This window comes from Bombus huntii, chromosome 8, assembly GCF_024542735.1.
Source record: "Bombus huntii isolate Logan2020A chromosome 8, iyBomHunt1.1, whole genome shotgun sequence".
NCBI classification, from domain to species: Eukaryota; Metazoa; Arthropoda; class Insecta; order Hymenoptera; family Apidae; genus Bombus; species Bombus huntii.
In genome coordinates, this window is record NC_066245.1 from 2,982,665 (window position 1) to 3,007,159 (window position 24,495).

Consider the following 24,495-nt stretch of genomic DNA (forward strand, 5'->3'; position numbering starts at 1 on the left):
GGATAATAATGGATATTTCGCGTTGAGCTCGGTAACGGTCAAACGTTGCTTTGTTTGAGTTTACGACGCGACGTAGGAAACAGAAGCGTGCATCCTTCAACTTCCAACAGCAAGAGTGAAATCGATGAAAATACCACTTGAAGGAAATCTCTTTCGTCGCTATACAATTTCGTCGTTAGCGTCCAGTTAGATTCGCGCGACCATGGAAACGGCGAACGTTATGCCTTCTTACATCGTTACATTACATCGTTTTTCTTAGTTAAAATGTCTTATCTGTTGTTTCGAAACATCTCAGAGAACTGAAGTTTTATTGTTTCCCTATGCAGTCTTTGTATTCCTTCGTTCGATTCTAGGTAAGGGAGAATCAAACAGGAGAATCTTAATATGACATAACTGAAAATGGAAATCAACCTGTTAGGCTCAAAGATTTAAGCTTACATTCTAAGAAGAAAAGAATCATCGCCCTGATCACGGACGTAAAATTCTATAGACGCAGCTGTAGCAGGTCCTACGCAATGCAACGTAGCGCTGCGTAAGACTTATCGTCATGTTTACGCATTTGATGCATTTCTGTTATTTATTTGTTGCTTTTTTCTCTCGGCAGTGCTCGACAAGTTCGAGTTGATTCCAGTTTTTCCTCGCGAGAAATGCTTTACACGGCTGTATGTATGGAGCACGCGTATATCCTCGTTGGTCGAAATTCACACGCGAGAAAACGTTCCGCGGGAAATCTTGGAAAGCGATGTCCAGACTCACGTGCCCCGGCACGTTCTCGATGTTTCTCTTTAAAAATGTTCAAGATCACGCAAATAAACGTAAAACTGGTATATTGGCCGTGTCCTGTCACGACCTTATTATACTTTTAATAAATTTTCTCCCGTGTTCTTTCGGTCGAGTGTATAACGCTTTTAGCAGCGCGTGAACGGCCTTTTCACTCAGCATCCATTTTTTGACTTTCAGATGAGCGCGGCCCATGAATATTTTCCGTGGAACTACGTTATTGAACGCGTACAGCTTTCGCTGTCCGCGCATAAACTCCTCCAATGATTTGCCGCTGGTGAAAAAAAAAAAAAAAAAAAGGAAGAGAAAGAGCAATGGCAAAGGTGGAATCACGTGTACGCCGACACCGGTGAGTCGATTTTTAATTTAACGCGTTTTTTCTGCCAATTGTAAATTTCGGTATCGATAATTCATCGACGAAACGGTATTTTCGATAGGAATAATTTCAGTGAATTTGTTACGGGGAAATGTCGTGCATTCGAATTCGATCGTCGGACACTTCGCACCATCTGACGATAATCGACGGTGATAATATGAAAGATAAAACGGGCGGCTTGAAAAGTACAAACAGAGAATGTCGATTATCTTGAATTTCTATAGAAGCCTGATACAAATGTGGCTGTTTTCATTCGTTTGTGGTTGAACCGCGAACGAACGAAGAGCTACAAGTGGAGTATCGATATGAAGAAAGTTGCTGCGTATTCCAAGCTCGTTTTCGCAGAGAGTTTATTAGACGCGTAAAAAACGAGCGAACGGTAAGGAAAAGCCGGACAATTACGGAAATTTTAGTGTCGCAATAAAATCGCGCGCCGTTAACGGTAAAACTCTCTGGCGTCGCGTTCGCTTTCGAAACCACCGGAGCACAGCAAAGATAAACGCGGAAAGTTTCCGCGTAATGTTCAATGGGAACTTTACTACCGGCTGGATACTTTTCTTCTCGCTGTTCGTTCGTTCGCTGCCGGGTGTTTAATGTGCTCGGCTCCAGAGGTTAGGAGAGTAGGTTGTCGGTTGCTCTCGGCTCTCGGAACAATATATCTTATCGATTATACGGCCTGCGCATACGGAGAAGCGTTAATGAACCGCTGCAACCACCCTTTTGCAAATGGAACCATATATTATCAATGACTCGTCGAGGCGGTGGTTGCGGTCGAATAATCCAAACCGCACCGATTGATCAGGTTGCACTGTAATGCCGTGGTTACTGCATCAACGTTGTAAAGTATCGCGAGCAGCACGACTATGTGGCACTAGCGGGTGACTTTTCCTGACTGAAAACTTCCGGGAATGCACGCGTCTTGGGTCAAAAGTGGTTTATGCGTACGTACAAACCAGTCGAGAGCAAGCTCAAGTTCGTACAAGTGGAGTTGATGTAGGGCAAGTCGATCGATACTCTTCGCTGTCTGTGATCTTTCGTTCGTACGATGGAAGTTCGTACGCGGATAAGGCAGAAAGTTCATTCGAATCACGTGCGAATAATAGCTTAGGCGTAGAATACGTTCTGAAGGGTTGTGTCTAATGTTTGAAAGAATGAAAAATCAACACAGCGCTCTGTTGTTATTAATTTCCATCGAGACTTTTCTTGACAAAGCCACTCTGAAACTGTCCCGAAGACGAATAACATCGTCACTCCTTTCGTAAGAGTAATGCACAGCCTCCATCGCTCCTTCCGACTCCTTGCTAGTATCTTGACACGGAATTCTCGAGGTGAAACTACCCTGTAACCTCGATTCCACCGTTTCCTCCTCTCGGCTGTTCCATCTGACCGTCTCCGCTTCCAGCTTCGTATTTCATTCGTCGACCTCGACGCGTCTCGGTGTGTGTAAACGCGTTCTAGTACGCGTCTGCGGTCATAATTCGGTTTAAGAGGATCTCTCGGGTAGCGACAAAAGGAGGCCGATGAGCCGAGAACGACGACTGTATCCACCGCGGAGCAACCAAAATCTCGAATACGGCGCCTCCGGAGGTCGAAGCTCGTTTCGACGTTCGAGCGGTCGAAAGAAGCGAAGAAAAAGATAATTGTATTTTATGAATTCAAGATAAGCCGAAAACTGTTTTCAACTTGAACCTCGATGAGGGCCGCTGGTAGAAAGGGAGAAGGAGAGAAAAAGTCGAGGAGGTCGCGGAAGCGATGGTCGAGAGGAATGTACGAAGAAGGGGTGTCCCGCATAACATCAACATAATTTTCAAGAGCCGCGAGAGGTCGCATTTCCATAATGGGATGCATCGAAAGCTGGGAGCTTGGCTGGTTTGCTTCCATTCTACCCTTTCTCCATCGTTCCTTGGTTATACCGCCTACACCTATCTACCTTTCCCCCCTTCCCTGCCTTTTCTCTTCCTCCCTTTCTCGTTTCCTGCGATTCTCCGTTTCTCTTTATCACCATAATCCGCTTTCAACCCTGCATCTGGGAGCAAAACGCCGAAAAAGGGTTGCTGGAGCAACGGCCGACACCGCAAAATGCTATCCATGCGATTCCTCGTGTTTCGCATGTGATGGATGAGACTCGTCTCTATTCTATCTTTGTGCGTTCCTCGTTCTTGGTTTGTCTCCTTCTTTTCCCCGACTTTGTCTCTCGTCTTGTTCGTTGAGTCTTCGTTTCGAAATGCGCGGCAGTCAGACACCCAGCCAGTCAACGTAGCTTTTCTTGGTCCAGTGACTCAACGGCTCGTGTTTAGCTCGCGTTTCGGCGACCGCTGGTCGAAATTAAGTTCCGTGCAAAAATTGCTCGATCGGTGTCGATACGAACGATATGAATGTGCCATATGGCGGTGCGCTTTACAGATGTTCGTTCGCTGCCGGTCGGACCAGGTAAAGTCCAGTCCAGTTGCCGCGTCAGCGCGACCACCGTTTTTATGTGCAGATTAAATTTATTTCGCGCGTACGTTTATTACTCTGGACGTTTGCACGCCCGGAATTTTACGCTCTGTTTGTTTTTCTCATTTTAATTCGCTAGTAATTGCCAGAAAAAAGACAGAGAGAGCGAGAGAGAGAGAGAATCGAATTTCATCTTGATAGCCTGTAGTAGATACATCAATGTCAAAGTGGACGGGTACTCGATCGAAGAGCCTGTCGCCTCTCTGTAGCTTGCATTAAACTAAGTTCCGTCTACATAGACTACTAACTACTTCCAGACAAGAATGACGAGCTTGAACTTTGACAGTGATAACTAGCTTTCTGAAACAATGTCCGAGATAAGCGAATACATAGCGTGATTTGCGATAGCGTTGGGCAACGTTGAATTTCACCACGCACGAAGTATTATACTTGCTAAGTTCGAAACAAGGTTACAGAAACGAAAGAACTTTCGCAGAAGATTTTCGCTCTGTGGTTATCGCATTGGCATTCCGCGTTAACCCTGTTACGTTCTGTCCGTCATTTTTCACCGTATCGTATCTCTGTATCGTTAGAAAATTTCTTGAATTTCTGGAAAATAAGAAAGAATCGTTAACGATATCCGTTATTCATCGTTTCGGCTCTTCGCTAAAAATTGTCTTCTTTACCTGCAAGCTGTTTATCGGATCAGAAACGAAGGTGAGAGTAAAATACAATATGTATACATAGAGAATACGAGGCGGAGTTAAACGCGCGCGTACGTATATTACTGACGCGTAGTACCGCTGGTCTGGTTTGTGTCGTCACATTTCACTGCCATGCGAGGCTCGCGCACGACCGTTTACGCGCGTAACGATTAACTTTGCAAATGGCTGAGCCGGTATACGGATGGCCGAATGCGAGCACTCGTTTATCTTTCGAAGCTGCAAGTACGGTTGTTCGGAATCAGCGACGATCTCTCTTCGGGAGGCTGAAAAACCGATTGGTTTTTTCAAAGCAAACAAAAACTTTCTCTCTGTACGAAGTACGAGCAGAGAAATTCGCGGAATTTTGATTGTAGAAATTGTATGCGCGCCGGTATAAAGGTATTAGAATTTGTGAGAATGAAACAACTGGTAAAGGCAAATCTATACATTCGGATCTTGGATGTTCAGGGCGGATGATTCATCCGCAGAGAATGAATGAGAAAAATGAGAGAATGAATGAGAATGAGAAAAATGAAAGTCAGAGTATCTGTGTCGGTTCAATGGATGAATTCATTTTACTAGCTTCAAAGTATCGGTGATCGAAACATCGAGTATCGGTATTGAGTTAATATATTTATTTCTTGCGGAAAAATATCATGAACGCTTGTTTACTCGTTAGCAGATCAGTTTCACTCCGCTACGAATGAATCGTCTTTTCAGTTCATCGACGGTACAGTCTCGTTCTATCTTATTCGCTGATCGTTTCGAACGTTCACTTTGGATATAAACCGGCACGATCGGACGAGTTATCTACTTTATCGATAAATAGTTTGCCATGCAAATGCAATACGTGAAATCTAAATTCGTTTTAAGAGAGCATCGCAGGGCAAACGCGATTCGTGGTGGCTAGCGAGAGATCAGCGACGATCATGAAAGGGATCGTGTGTTTGCACTCTCGATTACGAAAGGGTCATGGAAAACGATCGATTGATAAATCTCTTTCGATTCGCGGTTAGTGTTCCAACGACTGGGATCCATTGTAGAGGTATCCCTTTAAAGGGGATCGCATAGAGGTAACAGAGCCAATTGCCGAGATCGTATACGACTGCGGTCTCGATATCACGTACACCATTGAAATCGGACCTACCTATTGTAGTCTTTCAAACGATGGAATCATCATTTTGGAAGACGAACAGGTTCCCTTATACCTGCTGTTTCGGCTGTGATATCCGACACGATGCGGGCGCGAGTACCGCGACGGGGAGAAGATAAGGCACGAAATGCAAATATATGGAGAGAGACGCGTTTATGCGAATGAAATGTTCGATTTGATCGAAGTTTATACCACGATCGTGGTAAATCCCAGAATGTACACTCCGTTCGTTTAGGTAGGACAAGAAAGACGAATTTTCTTTCGACTTAAATGGCGAACACTCTCGTCGAATAAACCAAAGACGGCAACGACAAGGACGATCCTTGAAATGCTCGATCATCGAATGGAGTCTCAGCAGAGCCATAATAACGGTTAAGTTCTATCGAGGTTCAATTACTTTGTTTCACGTCAAAATCTGTCGAACACAGTTGATGCTACGTTGACTGGAAAATACTAGTCCTGCGATTACTCCGGTATTCGCTTTAAACGAGATTGCGACTCATTATTCTTGTACAAACAAGAGACCGGGAGAACCGGAGCAAAAGCGGATAGGGAGACAGAGAGAGGCAGGCGAATGGAAGAGGACGATGAGCATCGAAGCTTTACCAACGTAGCCGCGCGTACTCTGTGGAATTTTAGAGAGGCGGAATATATATAGGGTGTAGCCGAAGCAAGAACGACGATGGAAGGACGGTGAATTCTCGCGGCGCAAAAGTAACTGGAAGTTTTAAAAGGAATTTTCTTGGCTCAGGGAACCGCGTGTTTTCGAGAGGAGAAAGGAACTTATCCTTACGTATGCGAGAAAGGTGGAAGACAGAAGGGGAAAACTCATTTTGCGCGCACGTATGTTCGTTCGACGGCTGATGGTGCTCGATCTCAGAGGCATTGGAGAGTCTTCTCCGCTTTCTACGTCGAACCGCAGCCGAGCAAATAAACTGTCGCACTTAAAAGCCTTTAGAGAACGGGTTGACCCAGCAAGGGACTTACAGTTTGCCCAAGGCGACAGATAGGACGAAGATGAAAGAGAACTGAAGTAATTACGTTCGGGTCGTGGTGAGACTTTAATCTTCGATCCTGCGACAGCGAACCGAAGGTGTTTCGACAAGAAAAAATTGGCCAGAGGAATCGAGAGTTTGGCATCCTGCGCATTTCCCTTCTCACGCCTTCGTCCTCTGTTCGTTGCACTTGCCTCCTCCATTTTCTCGCTTTGAATTTTGCCAACTTTTACGCAGAAAATCTTAACCTTCGTTTGCTATTTCTTCCACTGTCTCGGTTTCATCGACTCACCACGCATCACCGCTCTCGCATATTTTTCCTCGCAATGAGCACGGATCCATTCTTTCCGTTTCTTATTCATGACCCCTGTCGACCCGAGGCGAACATACTCCATAGGCGGTGTAATACGTTGCGTTTGCGTGCATCCGAGGGAACAATATTCCTGTTGAGTTTCGAAGGACGACTGAAAAAGTAAGCTGGCAATCAAGAAATAAAGAGAGAGGGAGAGAGAGAGAAGGAGAAGAAGAAGAGATACGTCGGTTTTTGTCGCGTCATCGTAAGACAGGAAAATTTCAACGGTATTAAATGGAAGGAAATTCTGGAAAAAGAAGTGGGCAGCTTGAAGGAGGACGATACAGCGGAATGTTCGTTTTTTGCGTAGCGCGCTTTGCGTGGCGAATGCTTGGAGTTCTTTTAAACTATAGGTCTGCCGAGAATCGTCGAAGGTATTCGCAGTTGGACCGCCTAAGAACGTGGAATAGAGGGATTCGTTTGCTCGATCGGTTCGTTTAATCCGGCAGAAGGGAATTTCTCGCGGCGGAGCGTTGCGCTGCTGTGTTCGAACGGTTTCGACGATCGGTCTGGAAACTCGGGGAAATTCCGACGTGTGTAGGTGTAGAAGTTGTTAGCCGAACGTATCGCGCTTTCACGAACAGTCGCAAATGCAGTCGAGGGACCGTAAAAGCGAACCGGTAGCGTGGACAATAGCGTAACGGGGTTCGATTCGCTTCAAAGCAATTAGTTCCGTGCACGTGCACGTATATTAATAACGAATGGTGACTGGATTTGTTAACCTGTTGGGAACGCGCGCGATAACACGAGCAACCGGGAAAGCCCGAGATTACACGGTCTGTTCCGTACTCAGAGACTCGAAAGGGTTTGCGCGGGCATGAAAATTAGTCGTGGCTTCTTGGTCAATTTACGGGCTAAGATAGCATGTCGAAGTTAGCCAAGTTTATGACTTACCGGAGGATTCACGAGCCTGCCTATGATAACGTTCGCTGTAGCGCTTCGGTGCTCCAGCATGACCGAGAAGCCGAGCACGACGAGTAGGAGGTGAGGTGCTTAGGTAGCCGGCTTCATTAACAGCCGCGGATATTATCAAATAATAACACGAGTCTCGTCATAGAAACGCGTCCGTTGTCCCTAAGGGCTAGAGTCGTTAAAGTCCATGCCACTTTTGACTAAGATTCTCGATAGAGTCGCGTCAAGTACGCATATACGAATAAAACGTGAAATACTTTTCCTCTGTTCTCTAAAGTTGTAAGATTAATACTACGCGACGTGTGTTCGTAATCGTAACAATCTTTTCTTGAAAATAGGTTTAGCTATATCGACTGGATGAAACGCTCTTGTGAAATTACCTCGACCAGGTTGATTCACGCTGAAACGGGATCTCGATCGCTGCGCTAGATTATCTACCGAAGCAAGAAAATCAGAGGAAGAACGTACAACGGACGTTTTTACGTAACAGCGAGTCTCGATCCTCGAGGCGGTCGACGTACACGAGGAGATATGAAATTAACATGTAGCCCGGTGGGAACGGGCGTGTTTTTTCGCTGTTCGATAGATCGATGAAACAGATCGCTTTGACGCGTGAACATTTGTCCAAACATTGGACAAACGTATGTTCATAAATTGATATTTTGTCAACATCATCGGCTATTTTTATTTTATCGGTGTTTCGAAAGACGAACGGAACGGGAAATTTTCATCGCGGCAGAATCCTCGATGAGACGAGGTCGAGATGCTCGCGCCACGAGGCAAAGGATCGCTAAGCTCGTTTAATACTCGACGCTGAACAAGTTCAGAGTAGGCTCGGCGAAACGTGAAAACGTTCCCTAAAGTCGTCTTCTGTCGAGTCACGAATACGCTCGTTTGCATAGCTCGGAAACATCGAGAAAAAGGCCGGCAAAGAGGCAAGAAAAGAGGATGAAAATAGAGAACGAACTGGATGGATAGGGAGCGGAGGGGAGGAGGGTAGAAGGCCACTCGCAAGATTTGCCAAGATTTACGTGCTCGGAATTTCTCGCATGAATGCTTCGAGTGTAAGAAATTCCTCGTGCCTTCGAACGAGCTGCGACGACACTGGAAACCCTCTTTCGTGCCGGGTCGCATGGTGTCGAATCGTATCGCGTCGTATCGCGTCGTATCGCGTCGTATCGCGTCAAGTCGTTTCATCCTCGCCATCTCACACTCACTCCGTGTATCGCGCGTACTGTTTGACGCGGATCGGTAACTGCCTGCTCTGTACTTGTGTCCGGAAGCTATTTCGTACAATGGCGCGACGAAACGCAGAATCCCTGAAAGCATCGAGAAATACGATTTTACGTTGTTCGCCTTTTCAATGCAACGACCAAACCAATGCAACGATCAGTTCGCGATATCAGTCGATTTACAATCTGAATCGCGCAAACATTGTCTTCTTCGCATGATTTACATTTGAATGCGGGAACTGTACACTAACGGCGTCTAAAAATACGTAAAATTTGGAAATTTTTGTTACACGTAATTACAAAATGAAAAGAGATCGATGCTTTTTACGACGATGTTAACGTAGCTTTTCGTATTACTTTACAATCGAAGATCACAGATGAAAAATATGAAAAGTCGCATTCCTTGTCTTTTCTTTTTCTCTTTTCTATGTAGAAGCATAGTTCTAAAATTCAGCTTATAATCCGTCGAGATTCTCAGGATGGCGTATTTTCTTGAAATCTCGGCACCCTTTCCTTCAACAGAGAAATGCCATGGCAAACCATAAAATTAGCTGAAATTGAGCGATAATGGTTCAAGTAGAACGGCATTCGACGTCTGGAATTAGCAAGATCGTTAGCCTAAATACGCTCTCGTAACTCGATCAATTTATACAGACTGACCCAGGATCGAGACGCAACACTTCTCGTCCTTAGCTTTAATTTATTCTCGTTGTACATATTCCTGGACGTTCCTCTACGACGAAACGAAGACTCGTATTACGTTCGTCCAGCGTATCCATTCTGATAATTTTCGTCGAACGTGTATATTGTTGTTCGTGAGTGAGTAATTATCGCGGGACAAAGTACTCCCTGGCGAGGAGCGAATCAAATCGACGCGGCGACGTGGGCATAGCCGAGGGCAGTTATTCGAGCATGGCGCACCATTAGTTGCGAAGTAACTTGGCGCACGTAATAAGGATCGGTTAATTGCGAGGGTAATCTCTTCTGCTTGTCGTTATCTGCTGCCCGTTATGCATTGCTCGCTAGAAGGGAAACGATAAGTTTTCAAGCGAACTCGGCTAGCTATAGTTATCGGTCAGTGCGCGATATTCGGTTTGTATCGCAGGGCAAGGTGCGCGTTTCCCCCAAGTTCCGTGCAATTTCCCTCGATCGTTCGATGAGTTAGCACCACCGATTTCCTCGATCGTTCGAACGACCCTTCTAATCGTCACACTCTGTCAATGACCTTGTGCAACGAGAACGGCCAATAATGGAATAATTGCTGTAAATCCATTCGTAATTGGATAATATCCGATGGTATGGACTAGAATCTATCGTTTGGGCGATAATTGTTGGATGGACGATGAAACAATGGATGGGAAGCGGAGAGGGGATAAAATATCCTCGTTATTCGAGATATTTGCTAGAAATTGGCAAACAATGTCGGCTCGCGGTCGTTGCTTCGTGTATGCGTCCATACGTACGGGAATCTTCGAGGCAAATGGCGATTGGGACGAATTCGAGAGGACGATGTTGCGTTAGCGTTGGCTTACGACGAAAACGTTTACCGATTACGCTTATTTATCGATACAGTTGCGCTGAGATCTCTCGAGAAGGTTTTATACGTTGTTCTTGTTTAACAAGGAGCAGGAAAAAAGGTAAAGAGACAACGAGTTCGCGGAATACACGATTCTTTGGATAGCTAACCTTCTTGCTTCAACGTGGGCTAGATAAATAGGTTTTAATTTGAAGCTCATGGCTGAAGTTAAATTAAACCACACCACGGAACGTTTCTTCTTTCTTTTTTTTTTCTTTTCTTCGTAATATCATTTCGTTGTCACGGATAAACTTTCCAAGCTCAATTTATAGTTAAGGTAATGTGAAATGTCGGAGGAAATGTCGACACTTGGCAGGTTCATTTTTGTCTCCATATTAGAAGCCTAATATATTCTCGTTACGTTTCCGACCCCTTTGTAACGTCTCCCCTGTTAACTAACTTTGGTTTAATGCGTTAGCCGGCAAACGTTTCCGACAAATTGAGTTCGTCGTCGGAGCGCCAATGAGTTTCGAGCTACCGACGATTAAGTGGCACGACGCGACGGGACGAGTCAAGGCTGAAGTTAAACCCCTCGTTTCTGACGTAGAAACATGAATTGCTTGTGTTCGCCGGTTGCTCGATAATCGTCGAAATCTAGGAAATGACGTGGTCGCTGCAAACAAATCGTTTGAAGCTGGAAAGTTACGTCAGAGAATTATATTAAACTTTTGCTGCGCAAATTTAACTTTCATATTGGCAACCGAATACACGAGTACCCGTTCCCGTTTTTCCTCCGTCAATTTGGTATATTTTTCTTGTTACGTAATTATGATTTTATATTTTTAAAATAGAATTGTTTGGCACGAATCGTTTTTTACTGTACCTGCAGGATTATAGAAGTGGAAAACTGAAAATTTCGGGAAAATATAAGTACGCTTCTTCGATCATTAGTTAGAAACAAAAATATCATCCTTTCGCTCGAAATGCATTAGGTGTTCAGATATTTATACGCTGCAATGTACGTCATTTAATGGTCAGAACTTTTGTTTCACTGAGCGAATATGTTAAATGCGACAAAAAAAAAAAAAAAAAAAAGAAGGGGGAAGCGTATCATTCGAACACGGAGAAGGTACCCAGGTGTCCATCGGAGGCTCTCGTCGACTGTAAAATGAAAATTCAAGCATAACGTGAAAACACCAAACCGCATGTCAACGAAATAAAACAAAAAGAAAGACGAAGAGTATTTCGATTCGATTAATATTCCATTTTGAAACGCGATTTGAATTAATATTCGTTCCGTGCAGATGGATGTGATCTTCGCCGCGGGCTTGTCACGTTCCTCGTCGAATCGCTCTTCGTTTTATTTGACGAAATTGAGGAACGAGCGAACGAACAATTTAAAGAAAAAAGAAAAAAAATGCGGAAAATCAAAAAAAAATTGATAAAAATTTTGCAGCGTGTAATAAAAGTTGGAGCGAGACGTGCGAGCAGAAATGGAAGTTCGTTGGATGCGCCCTAACGATCTATCAACGGCTAATTCGTCTCGCTTTGATTTTTTCCCCAGCTTGTTACGCACGGCCCATCGGTTGTTGATCGTAGATGAAATTTTTTCCCGGAATCGTGGCAGGCTATAATTTTAATCGGCCACTACATACATCGATATTCCTCCGCGAAAGGGAGAACGAATTTTCCGATTCAATTAATATTCTGTTCTGCGGTGCGATTTGAATTAAATTCACTTGGACGTTCGCCGATGTGGCCTTCGATCTCGAGTCGTCACGTTCGCTGTGAATCGCTTCTCGTTACTCCGCACCCCTCTCCCCGATAGTTAGAGGGCTATAAATTAGAATTGTAAAGGTTCCCATGCCTCGATAAATCGCGCAAGTATAGACATTACGGGAAGAGCAGCCATTAAAATTACATGGCAATCGATCGTATCGATCGTCGCGTAATAAAAACGCAATATATAAACGCAGTGTCTTCTTTCTCTCTTTCGTACGCGTCAATCTTTTCACTTGAACCATCCGAGTCGCTCGAACGCGTTTAAGCGCACGTGTTTTTCGGCGCGAAGCAGCCACGCATGGTCGATCGATATCGATAATTGTTACCAGGAACCTTCTCCTTATTATTGAATCATAGCTTCGAGGATATGTATCAACAAGCATCCTAACGAAACAGAACTTCGTTTATACGAACAGGCACACGCGTCCACACGCACAGTGGAGTAAATAGGCTCAGAGCGCATGGTAAACAATTTTTCGGTACTAGTACACGGGTTTATAGCGTTGAAAGACGACGTAATTTTATCTTTACCATAAATCCGACTGCAACGGACACGTTAATCGAGGAGCAAGCGAAAAGCGACGTTTTGTCTGACGTTTCATCGAGCGATTCCGCGATGGTCGATGAGCGAGATTCTGTATCTTGGTGTCGACGCGTATACGAGAATCTCGGTCGAATGGAGGCAGATCAGAGTACGGATCGGTCATCCGTCGTTAGTTCACGACGTGTGAACTGTAAATTGTGGCGATGTAGCCGTTCGAGAGCGGCATTCCGCTCGAGTTCCTAATGCAAACGTAATCTAACTAAGGTCAGCGCGCGCTGCTTTGTAAGCCGTCGGTCGTTCGGAATTAATGGCGAGCCCGCGTGATCCGTCGTCCTTTAGGCATTGTGTTACGAACCCTCTCGTCCGTGTTTCGTTTACTCTCGTATCCCACAGAGTGGAAGAAAATGAAATTTCGCCAGCATCGCGTGCTAAAGACTCTGGCGCTTGCGCGTTTCCGTGGAATCAGTTTTACCAGATTTATAGGAAATTTGCTCCGCTCGATTCGTCGTTAAACGTTTTGCAAGCAATGTCACTCGATTTGGTAGCACGCAGTCGAATATCTATCGATTCCAACCGGTGAATCGCGAATCTAGCGCATGCTCCTCGCGAACCTCTTCTGGATCGTCACCCCTAGATTCGCCATGAATCGTGTAATTTCATAGTGCAACGACAAGATTGGAATTAAACGCCCTATGTTGCTCGAATTCAAGTCACTTAACGATCAAGGGTACTTTACGAAGACTAAACAGGAAGCAATGCGTGAATGTAAAATGTCAATTACCACGTATGACTGTACGCATGGCAGAGATATTACATATACGAGATATGATAGGACGTAAAGCTTAAAGAAAGTCATGTCGATTTAGGGCGTCGATTTCGGTAACTACGAAACAAGCAACTGCTAGGTCATTTAACACTTTGACTGCCACGTGGGTCATATATGACCGGCCACGGTTTCTCCTGTGACGCCACGGTGGTCATTAGTTGACCTTCCTACAGCTTGAACTTCCTACAATTGTAAAAATTGTATGAAAAATGACAGTTAGGGTATTTTGAATATAACCGACAAACAGAAGATACTTTGAAATAAAAAGTGCCCCATTGAACGATTAAACATTTTTATTAGAACATCGATAAAAAGAAAATGAGAACAAATCTTGCATCTAACGGTGCACTGTGTTAGCATCCATATCTTTGAGGGCTAATCTACGAATATTATTATAAACACAGCTTAGAAAATAATCGTAAATGCTGCTTTATAATCATATAATTGAAGTTAGAAGCGTGAACATATCTTACTATTACATATAGAACGAGCAAATACCGTTTACCAATATCTTCTACACGTTTCAACAATATATTCTGCACGTTTTGCTTACGACGAAATAACGAACGCTAATGGTTTGTTGAAATAAACGAAGCCTTGTTATAATATGTCGCTATCAACTGTTACCAAGGCACCACGGTGGTAACCCGTGACCACCAATAAGATAAATGGCCCATTGGGGAAGAATGTTGTTTTACATCGTCAATTTAATATTATTTCGCCATTATATGCTTTGAATAATAAAAATACTTCCGTGGCGTCTTGAGCGAAACATGTGATTTCTGCGTGGCAGTATCAATTGCCAACAGTTTCACTGATTTAAGCGAAGCTCAAGCTGCCTTTAATCGTAGAAACTTGAAAGAATATTTCGATTCGAGTAAAAATGACAATCTAATACTCAAATATTAATATGTTGTTGCTGAATTTTGCTTGCTTGCTGCTCAAATTTTAATTGCTTGAATTCAGCCAACTTGACTAATCTGAGCAAAGCTCTATATTCGATAATATATCGTAAGCCTAAAGAATGGAGAAGAAAGGATGGCTCGTTACAGTTTGCGCAGAAATCGTAAGCTGTAAACCGTGCAAATAGACACACAGAATTATCCTAAGCTTTATTTGCTTACGTCTGCCGCTTGTTTTCTCCGCTTCTCGTGACGTCTCCCCTCATGGTAGCTTCAACGACGTTTATCTCGACGGCCGTAAAACCGTTGAAACGGTGGCGCGGTTGTTTATAAAAAAAAATGTTTATCAGGCAGAAACAAAGGTCTGTTCTTGTGGCTCGCAACGTCGCTTTAATGTTCAGTCGAATTCACTGCCTCGGTTTCATCCTCGTATCTCGTTAAGTAGTTCGAATTCGACTGATTCACGGCAGATTTCTCGACTGTGAAATTCCGGGCAACATTGAAACATACTAGAATGCTGGGAGCAGTGCGGTAAGATGCCTCTCGACTTTGCGGTTTCGCGTTGCAGAGAAACGCGGGTTCTGCCATTACATCCGGCATGGAATTACCGTAAGCTGGTCGGTGATGTTTATAACTGTTACGGATTTAAGCCGGCGTTATATCCGACATCCTGAAGGGTTTCGAAGTTCCACGAGATAGCCGTATATCTTTTGACCGTATCAGGAGTTTATACAGCGATAGCGGTACTATCCTTTTCAGTTTTAATACGCGATCGAGCGACGTTTTAGGAAGAAAATTAACGAATAGCTTCCAGCGTGTTTTATTCTTCACACGTGATATGTAATTCAAATTTCAATCGCTACGCAGTAGACTCGTGAAAGCGAAAATTTAGGACCCTAATCGCGTCGTTGGAAGATGCGTGTATAATTTTTGGTTGCCGAGAATGAACTAGATTAGATTACCGTTGACTGGAAAAATTATTTTCTATCATTCCGGAAAATCTTTATGCCGTTTGTCAGAGCAAAATTATATCTTTCATTATGTTTCTGCTAGCGACGTTTTAATAGTTGCTGTTGTAAACGACGATTCTATCTCCGACAGTCAATACCATTGCGGTCAATTCAAAATTTTGAAAGAGAAAAATCCGCGTTACAATCGCATTGTTTAAAATGGCGATCTATACACGCCTGGATACGTAAATCGAATGCCACGCGAGGTCCCTTTTATTTAATTTTTTCGCAAATCGCACGGTGACTTTGAAAGTTGGCTGGTTAGCAAATATGCGCGGGGCTTTGTTCCAGTGGCAAATCGTTTCGATCATACAAGCGCGTTAAAAAATCCAACGATCGTGCGAAGCGACAGAAGTTAACGAAACGTAATGTTGGCTCTGAAAATTCCATATCACTCGAGTCAAACCGATTTAAATATCGGTTGATCCACAGCTATTATACTATAAACGCGAACGCGAACCAATCCACCGCGAGTCGATATATTTTGGATATTTTCGACTTGCCAACGTTCACGCTGTCGCTCCCTTTCCACGATTGTTACCGATTTCCAGCGAATGAAAAGTTTCGTCCCGTTTCCGGATTCCGTTCACGTTGCTTCCAACTAAATCGAACCTCTAATCGAACAGCAAAATCTCGAACCACCTCTTCGAAGTTTCACCTTCTATTTTACCTACCACGTCTCTGTAGTTTCCTTTTCACCAGAACTTACCAAGGTTTAAATTCGCTCGAAAGTCGTCATATACCGCCTCGAGATCGTTCGTGTTTCGCCAAAGTTCCTTTCAAGAATATCGATCATCGTTAACCATTGCGTTGGTATTATCCGAATAAATTCGATACGCCACTTTTCTCTATAAATCTCTTACAAACTTTAACCCGTCGACTGGATAGGGCGAGTTAGTTCGTCATCTCGATAGTAATAATAATCTCGTTTTTTTAGAAATTTCCTATCATTTTATGGATAGTTTCCTACCCTCCATCGTGCTGTCATTAGTTCAAGGTGATTCGTTTCCTACTGCCAGGATTTTCGTTTCTCCCTTGCACCGTCATTCGCTTCGACACTCGCCGCCGTTGATTCGATAGTCGTCCCGCTACAATTGTTATATTACGACGACGTAAATTATTCGACGGTTGTACGGCGAAGTTGTCACGAAGGGGCCAATTAAAACTTCCGTATTATTATTCGCTAGATTATTTCTACTTTAAGAAGAGGATTACCTTTCTCGACCGACCAAATGCTTTCGATTAATCCTCTGCGGACAAACTTCGATCGTAGGAGAAAGTTAGTTGGCAAAAAGTTAACGAGGTATTAACTCTCGACGAAATCCGGCTGCCCCAGATAGGTCTATTTCTTTCCTCGACTTCTCGGTTTGCTCGACGTTCGCGCCGCTCGAAACTTGTTTGAGAAATAGTCGGTCGTTCGATCGAACGTTCGATATCGAAACAGAAAGCGAACGTATTTCTCCAGATGCGTTAAATCGCGTCGCGTTTCACGCGGCCTGGCATGGCGCGAGAAAATTCGATCGCGTTGAAGGCAAGTAGGTTTCGACTACGGCACAATATATCGTTTCCGGCGATCCTTGTTCATTTTCAAACGCAATCTGCTAATGGAAGCCGCGAAAAAAAGTTAATTCCGGCTGTGTATCGAACGAATGCGAAAGGTACGTTCGCGAAGCTGGAATTCGTTACGCGCGATTCTTGTAGCGTAGCCACAAACTTTTACGAGCTACATACGCATCGGTTAGCTCGGAAATCTTCTTTTTTCTTTTTTCTTTGTTTTAGTCGCGCGCAGGAAACTGGCACACGTTTTTCATTAGCATAAAAGCGTTTGCGTGGATGGAGCGCGGTGTAGATAGGTGTAGCGATTAAATCACACCGTCGACGCTTATTTCGACGTTGTTCGTCTTTCGGCCAGAGGAAGGTATTCAATTAGAATGCGAGCAAGGATTTTCAGGTGAGACTTATTCGACTTGAAATACAATCGGCTAATGGAAAAGAAGCGAGTAGATCGGTGGCGGGGATTGGTGGCGCGAGGTAACGAAAATAGAATTGGAAGCGGGTCGAAAGGCGGCATTTTCTTCCTGCTCGTTTCTTCTCCTTCGACAAAGCTTCGAGTATATATACCCACTTACCGGCGTTGTGTTGTCGGACTAAAAACGAATGGCTGGATTTTCGAAGATTCCAAAGGCGGACGAGTATAGCGGTGCCTCGTTTAAACTATCTTTCTCTCTCCTCCACCTCGTTCCTTCCTCGCTTGGATTAAACTCTACCTGGCTCGAAGCACTTGGCGATAAAGTGCGATCGTTTTTTCTTCGATCGACCGCCGCGATTATCGTACAGTTTCGCAACGCCGTCTTCTCCCTTTAAGAGCGGTCGGTCTGTTTGTTGGGATCGGCTCGGCCGACCGGTCGATGAAAATGTAATTGCAATTCTTTTAGTAAGCTGTAACGAGCAAGCGAATTAAAAATACTAGTCAGGGTAGACTCGCATCGAAGATACCGATCCGACTTTGCGATACGATTTCATAGAAACTATTACGGTTACAAAAGTTCTATACGTGGCAATCTGACTTTATCGAAATCGTAACGCTGGAAGAGAGAAAACGCTAAAATTATTTTTTTCCTCGGGTAGCTCTAAAAAAACATCCGAGAAAGATGTGTTTGTACATTTTATGTATTAAAATTGTATAAATTATATCACGCATATAGAAAAAACGAATGGTTCAGAAAATTAATAGAAAGAAACGGTTATATGATGACGGTTTAAAAATATTTAACTTGTTAGTTTTGTTATGCAAGATTTATATCGTCATAGATAAAAATGGGCTTGATCGGAATAATGCGTAACGAATCGTTTGAATGTAATTTTGCAATTTGTTCCTACAGCACTGGAATCGTACGAAACAAGCAGCAATCAACGTTTTTCCTTCACACGGGTTTCGCGTTCCGTGTTCCGTGTTTCTCGGTGATGGAGGACCTCGCGTAAACAACCGTAAAGGACACGCTGGCGCCGCGCGTATACACGATAGGCAATCAGAAAGCCGAATTTAGGCCTGGATTTGCCTAGTTTCAGAAGCTTAAACGAGGTTTACCGAATCCAGTTGGCTTACACAAGTTAGAAACGATCTCGTCTTAGACGTATCATGGGTTTCATCGTGACAGTTTCTCACAGTTTCAAACGTATCTTTCGCCTGCTAAACGCTGCTCGATAACGCCGCACGTTATTCGAATACTTAGCGTGAATATGGCGAAATCTCGTGGCATGCACTTAGGAGTGTAACGCGAGCATAGCAGACTGCACGAACTGCTACCAAGAATACTTGATGTATTTCGAGAAAACCATATACAACTACGAGGCACGTTAAACTGAGAAAGTCCCAAGCGGTTAACTAGCAACTAAATAATTTAAATTGCGAAACCAACGAGCAGAATTGAGCACTTAGCAGCGCATTTTGCGTTCTCCGCATCTTCGACTATTGTACGGCATAATCGCGCCAATTGCGCTTCCTGTATTCGGTGAATAGCACGCGCGCCGGTTATAGATTGACTTCGAGGCTGCTGCTAGTGCTTCGACGCACGCGAACTAGTTACGCGAATACGCTCATGCACGTTTATGAAAATTTCCGTGCGGTTGGATTTTTCGCTGCTACGAACTGCGTTCGAACAATGGGGCGGATGAAACGCGATAGCCCGCAGAGACGAGGCGACATCGATCCTCGATGATAACGTAGGATTCGATCCGGTGTGTCAAGGCATGCTGATGATTGCGAGGGATGGAGGAAGAGAGAAAATGTAACGCGTGACGTACGTACGATGCTGAAACTCGGAAAAGGTACGAGATAGGGACGCGTTGTCGAACTGTGGCGGAGCTTGCTCGTTTGGGACGAGGACAGCGTTGCTGTGTGGCAGGCAGAGCGAGAACGAGAACGCTACATCGACGAATCTTTTTCGTATTCAAAAGCGTTTCTCTGTCCCGTCTGTAGTCGCTATTTCTATCCCAGAGAGACGCTTAAATTCGATTCAAGAGACAGTTCCAAAATTGATTTACAAGGTGGTAGAAGGCTCGCGCTAATGTATAAAATATCAGCCGGGTCTGTCTGGACGGATACGGATATGTCGTGGCCCTTGCCAGACTTTATAGGATTCGGATAAACTCATGAGCGCAAGCTGTACGCCATTAGCCAACCGATGTGAAATTGCCGATTGAATCGATTTGTCGGTCGATCCTGCGGTGTTTCGCTGCGAATCATCGTAAAAGTAAATAATACGAACGGTTCGAATCGAATCTGCTTACATTAGCAGGCCTATTGTTGTCTGTAATTGCGATGGGAACCGGTCCTCGCACCGGTACGACCATAGTTAGACGATCAGACGATCAGACGATCGCCTCCAGTATATGTCGGTTTATTACGCAGCTACCGAATGCATAATGTCGGCATATAATCGACGTGATGTTCCTCTATGCCGGCCACGTACATCTGTTGGAACAGGGAAATACCGTGTCCGCATGCAAAGACTCGGAACTCGGTACCGTTCCTGGTAATTCATCGCCCATTTGCTTACTAATACATCTTTCAAACTCCAATTCGTCTTTCAAAAGACTATTGGTATTTCCCCAAACACGAAGCAAATTATTTTCTAGCTAACAAAACTTAGTTGGTCGTACGTGTTTTCGTTATGTAGCCGAATCAGTTCAGCACCGATTGCAAGATGTCTCGCGACGCTCGTTTATTATACGCTGTTTGTTCTGTTAAAAATGACAACGTGAGTTCGCGTTTGCCATTCATACGCAGATTCGTTAGTTACAATAAATAGTAACTAGAAGATAGTACTAGATACAATCGATAGATTTAGTCGATAGGTTTAAGATGTTCTTTTGTTTTTTATCCCTAGTCCATGTAAGAAAGTGCAATAAAGGTTTTTCGGCTCAGAACGGTGTGATAGGTTTATCCAAAGAATAAAATACTAGCTAATATGATCCTACCTCTGAATACAGAAATAATCTTAAATATCTTAATATCTTAATCGAAATTATCTTAAAATCAAAATGCAAGATCCTACAATCATTTATTTATCATTATATTATCTATTACATCTTTCAAACTCCTATTCGTCTTTCAAAAGACTATTGGTATTTCCCCAAACACGAAGCAAATTATTTTCTCGCTAACGAAGCTTAATTGGTCATACGTGTTTTCGTTATGTAGCCGAATCAGTTCAGCACCGATTGCAAGATGTTTCACGACGCGCGTTCATTATACGCTGTTTGTTCATTACGAATAATTTATCATTCTTAATGCAAAATATACCAATTTTAATCGAAATTATTTTAAAATCAAAATGCAAGATCCTGGAATCATTTACTTATCATTATATTATCTATTATCGATTACTAGTAACTTTAGATCGCGCGTTCAAAATATCTCAGACGATATTTAGGGAAACGATTACGTAGCTTCGATATTAATTGCCTGCAGTAATTTTGCATAAAATAGCATCCCTTGACTCGTTAATAAAGCAATACGTGAAGTCACGGTAGCATCGATATTAGACGCTATAAACGCTTTATCGTCTTAACCAAGTTTCTCCTGCTACGAAATTCATAAATCATGTTTGTTAAGAATTCTTCTCTTATAATTCTCCTGTATATAATCCTAAATAATAAATCGTAATAAATCCTATATGAATCTCGTGTACAGTTAGAAAAATTGGAAAAGGTATAAAATGCTCGTACTAATTGTTTACCTCGTCCGTTTTCACCGTTTCGCTACTATTCGCATGGAATTTCGTTGTTTTCGACGGGATGCAGAGAAAGCTGACACTTTCGCACGTCGGTACTGTGTCACGTGCAAAAATCACTGACTCGTTTCGCGAGCGTAGCCGCAGTCACGTTCGCGTACATGTTGCCTCGTTTTGCATTTTGATCCATTCGCCAACGATGCTAGTCCTCTCAGTTTTTTTTCCCAGACTAGTTGGATCAAGTTGAGTCGAGCCGCGTAGCTACGAATCCACGCGAACCTGCGTTACATAGCAACTCGGTTGTGTACGGAAGACTTGGCTATGCGAGCCGAAACTATGGTCATCCTGTTTTCGTAACTACATTATCGTGCACCTTGTCCGGTCTTTCTCGACTCAGCCACGGACAATAATAGCCTTGTGCCGTGAACGAAGAAACACCGAGTCTCGTTTGTTCGCTCATTACTGTTTCAAGAATCGTTTACGTTATACGATCGAAATTGTTGAGACGCAAGGTTATATCCGAAACGATCGTCAGAATTCTTTGATGTTGCAGCAACATACATGTTACTGTTACTGTTACATTACCATAGATAATTTTTCATTGTCAGTTCTTTATCACTCGTTATCCAAATAGATTCTCACTACCATAATGTTATCTCGCTCAGTATGACCAAAGCAACCGCCGAAAATGTAACAAATTTGGAAAACGTTCGTACAGCATCGACGGTCGTGGAATAAATTAGGGCGGCAAGATGGCACGGTCGTTCTAATTTCTCAACGTCGCGTCGGGTAGGTCGCTAGGTTTCCTCTCGTTTCCTCTGGCGAGTATCGCTGTACGTGATCTTCTCTCTGCGGACGTTGGTTCCGGAAGTTGCCACAAAAGCCTGACGAACGTACAGTGCCAAGTCGTGGTGAAACGCAAGGGGAAAAAGAGTTGCCAGGAAATACGTGTTCTTGGACCGCTTGTCCTCCAACCGTCCCTATCGAGCTTTCAACGTTAAACACTCTGCCGGTGAATCGAAAGTTGGAGGGCTTTCGAACAACTATTGTCGATTTGCGTTCGTTAAAGGTGCGAAAGGATCGAGCGGCAGGAATGGTGATTTTTCCATGGTGGAAAATGGGTTTCGTGCTACAATGAAAGCAGGAAAGTAGTCGAAGGGGAAAAAGGAAACCGCGGAGCCCGCGGCAGTGCGCGGGTAACCTGGCGCGGACAGTTGGACGAATTGCGAGTGTGTTGCGGTACGGTGCTGCTGGATATCACGGTCGAAAGGTCAGTCGGTGATAAACGAGGTCGTTTGTCTACGCCCCGGATGTAAGAAAATGAAGTTTCCTTCCCGTAAGCATCGCGGTGCTTTGTTTCACCGGACACGAGCTTTATCCCCGGTAAATTACCCCGACTGGAAACGTGCGTAGAGGTAAAGTGGTTACAGCGACCCGTACACCACCCCGTGTGATTTATCCGACATCGTTAAACTCGATAGCAGGCCATCGGACGAAATTGATATCGGCCTCGTAAACCGCGTACAACCGCGATTTCGCCGCGATCTCGCCGCGATCTCACCGTCAGTTCCGCTCCATCTTCGTATCGTTGCAATTTACGTTGTTTCGATCGCATCCATCGCGAGGTTGATCGATCCACGTCGAATTCCATCGAATCACGAAGCTCGAGATTCTTGCTGGTAGAATCTGTTAACGACGATATATTTTCAACTCTTCCTTCGCATGGTCGCGACCGTCTTTCTCCCATACTCTCTACGCTATACTTCACTTTGCGTACAAAAAGAATCGAATAAAAATGTAACCTCAAAGATCGAAGGAACGAACAGAACCACAACGAGGACGTCGTCTAACAATGGCTGGTGGCTTCGAGTCACGTAGTTGTCGAGTATCAAGAGTGCGATTGTTTGGAACGAGACAATTTGGGCACGACAAACGACCTATTCTTGCGTTGCCTTAAAAAAGGGAATATTGTTCCTAGAAAGTACTTATCGTGGAATAGGAAAAGAAATGGCACCTTCTGGCAAGAGAACTGCGAGCAACTGCTAGTCGCTTAACTCGCAACTTCCAAAACGAATGCGTACTCGAATAATTCGTACGAGTAGTGCTTCGTATTTTGTTATAAAAATTGTTAACAATTACGCGAATTACGATGCAACCACACCGCTACGTATCGCGAGTCCATATTATTCCAGATTACTCTGCCATGTGACATTGTTACGACCTGATAGATTTGCCCTCTGTGGATCCTTCTTCTTCCGATTGCGACGATTTGGCGATTTTACTTTGCTACTCGAAGTGACGATCGAATGCTTCGTCACACGATATCAACGTATTCCCAACGAATCGATAGAGAAATGGGAATGCTACGTTTTTTTTTTAGAGAGAACGAAGAACCAGCGCGATTCGTTAGTCGATGGTTGGTTTCTGGCACTGGACGAAAAAGAGAAGCAGTTTGAGTATGCAAAAGCGAGAAATTATGTAAAGCAGTGGCAGGATTTGACGCGACTAGTCGTATAGAAGCAAACTGGGGTGGTTAGCATGGTGGCGGCAGGAGGGACGGTGCAGACGGAAAGTGAAGAACAGCTAGAGGGTGGTTAAAGAGAGAGAGAGAAAGAGAGAGAGAGGGAGGGCCAGCGTCGGAGGATTGTTTTTGCACGGCGGCTTATTCGGCGCGAAACTCTGACGCCACCTTCGTCGCGAGAGCCTTGAATTATCGAGCCACGAACCAGGATTCCGAGGTTGAAACACGTTAAATCTTAAGCTCGCTTAATTCCAGTCGCAGACGTGGAAGCGTTCCGATTCTGACCCGACTGCCGACGCCGGACTATGTAAATTCTTGCCCGAAAATTTTCCTCCACCGATAGCTCGTTCCGCTACGCGAAATGAAATTCCAATTTACGGACATACGAATACTTGTCTCGCGATTAAGTCTTGCGTCGGCATTCCACTTTTTCTTTAATAATCGCTCATCCAAGAGATAGAACATCGCGCACCTGTTTTGTATTTCCATTTTCTTACGGGTTTACGTCGATCTCTGTCAATGGACAAATCGCTTGAACAATACATATTTGCGATGCGTACAATGTCTAATTAATAATAGGATGAAAGTATTCAACTAGTATCGAAGAACGTTAACGAGGAATTTTTACTTAGATTTTATGATAAAGGTAGAAAGGTCGTTAGGAGTACAACGACGTATGATAAAATCGAAGCTTTCGATCACAAATTCCAAATGGCTTA

General features: G+C 44.0%; 2 long non-coding RNA genes across 2 annotated transcripts in view; both read left to right on the forward strand.

Moving 5' to 3' along the window:
* Window positions 1-24,495, forward strand: part of LOC126868274 (uncharacterized) — a 180,192-nt gene that overhangs the window by 28,639 nt on the left and 127,058 nt on the right. The window contains exon 3 of the long non-coding RNA XR_007690568.1: window positions 961-1,129. This is a non-coding gene — a long non-coding RNA (uncharacterized LOC126868274). The remainder of the gene's footprint in view (window positions 1-960; window positions 1,130-24,495) is intronic.
* Window positions 13,787-24,495, forward strand: part of LOC126868272 (uncharacterized) — a 101,446-nt gene continuing 90,737 nt past the window's right edge. The window contains exon 1 of the long non-coding RNA XR_007690563.1: window positions 13,787-14,230. This is a non-coding gene — a long non-coding RNA (uncharacterized LOC126868272). The remainder of the gene's footprint in view (window positions 14,231-24,495) is intronic.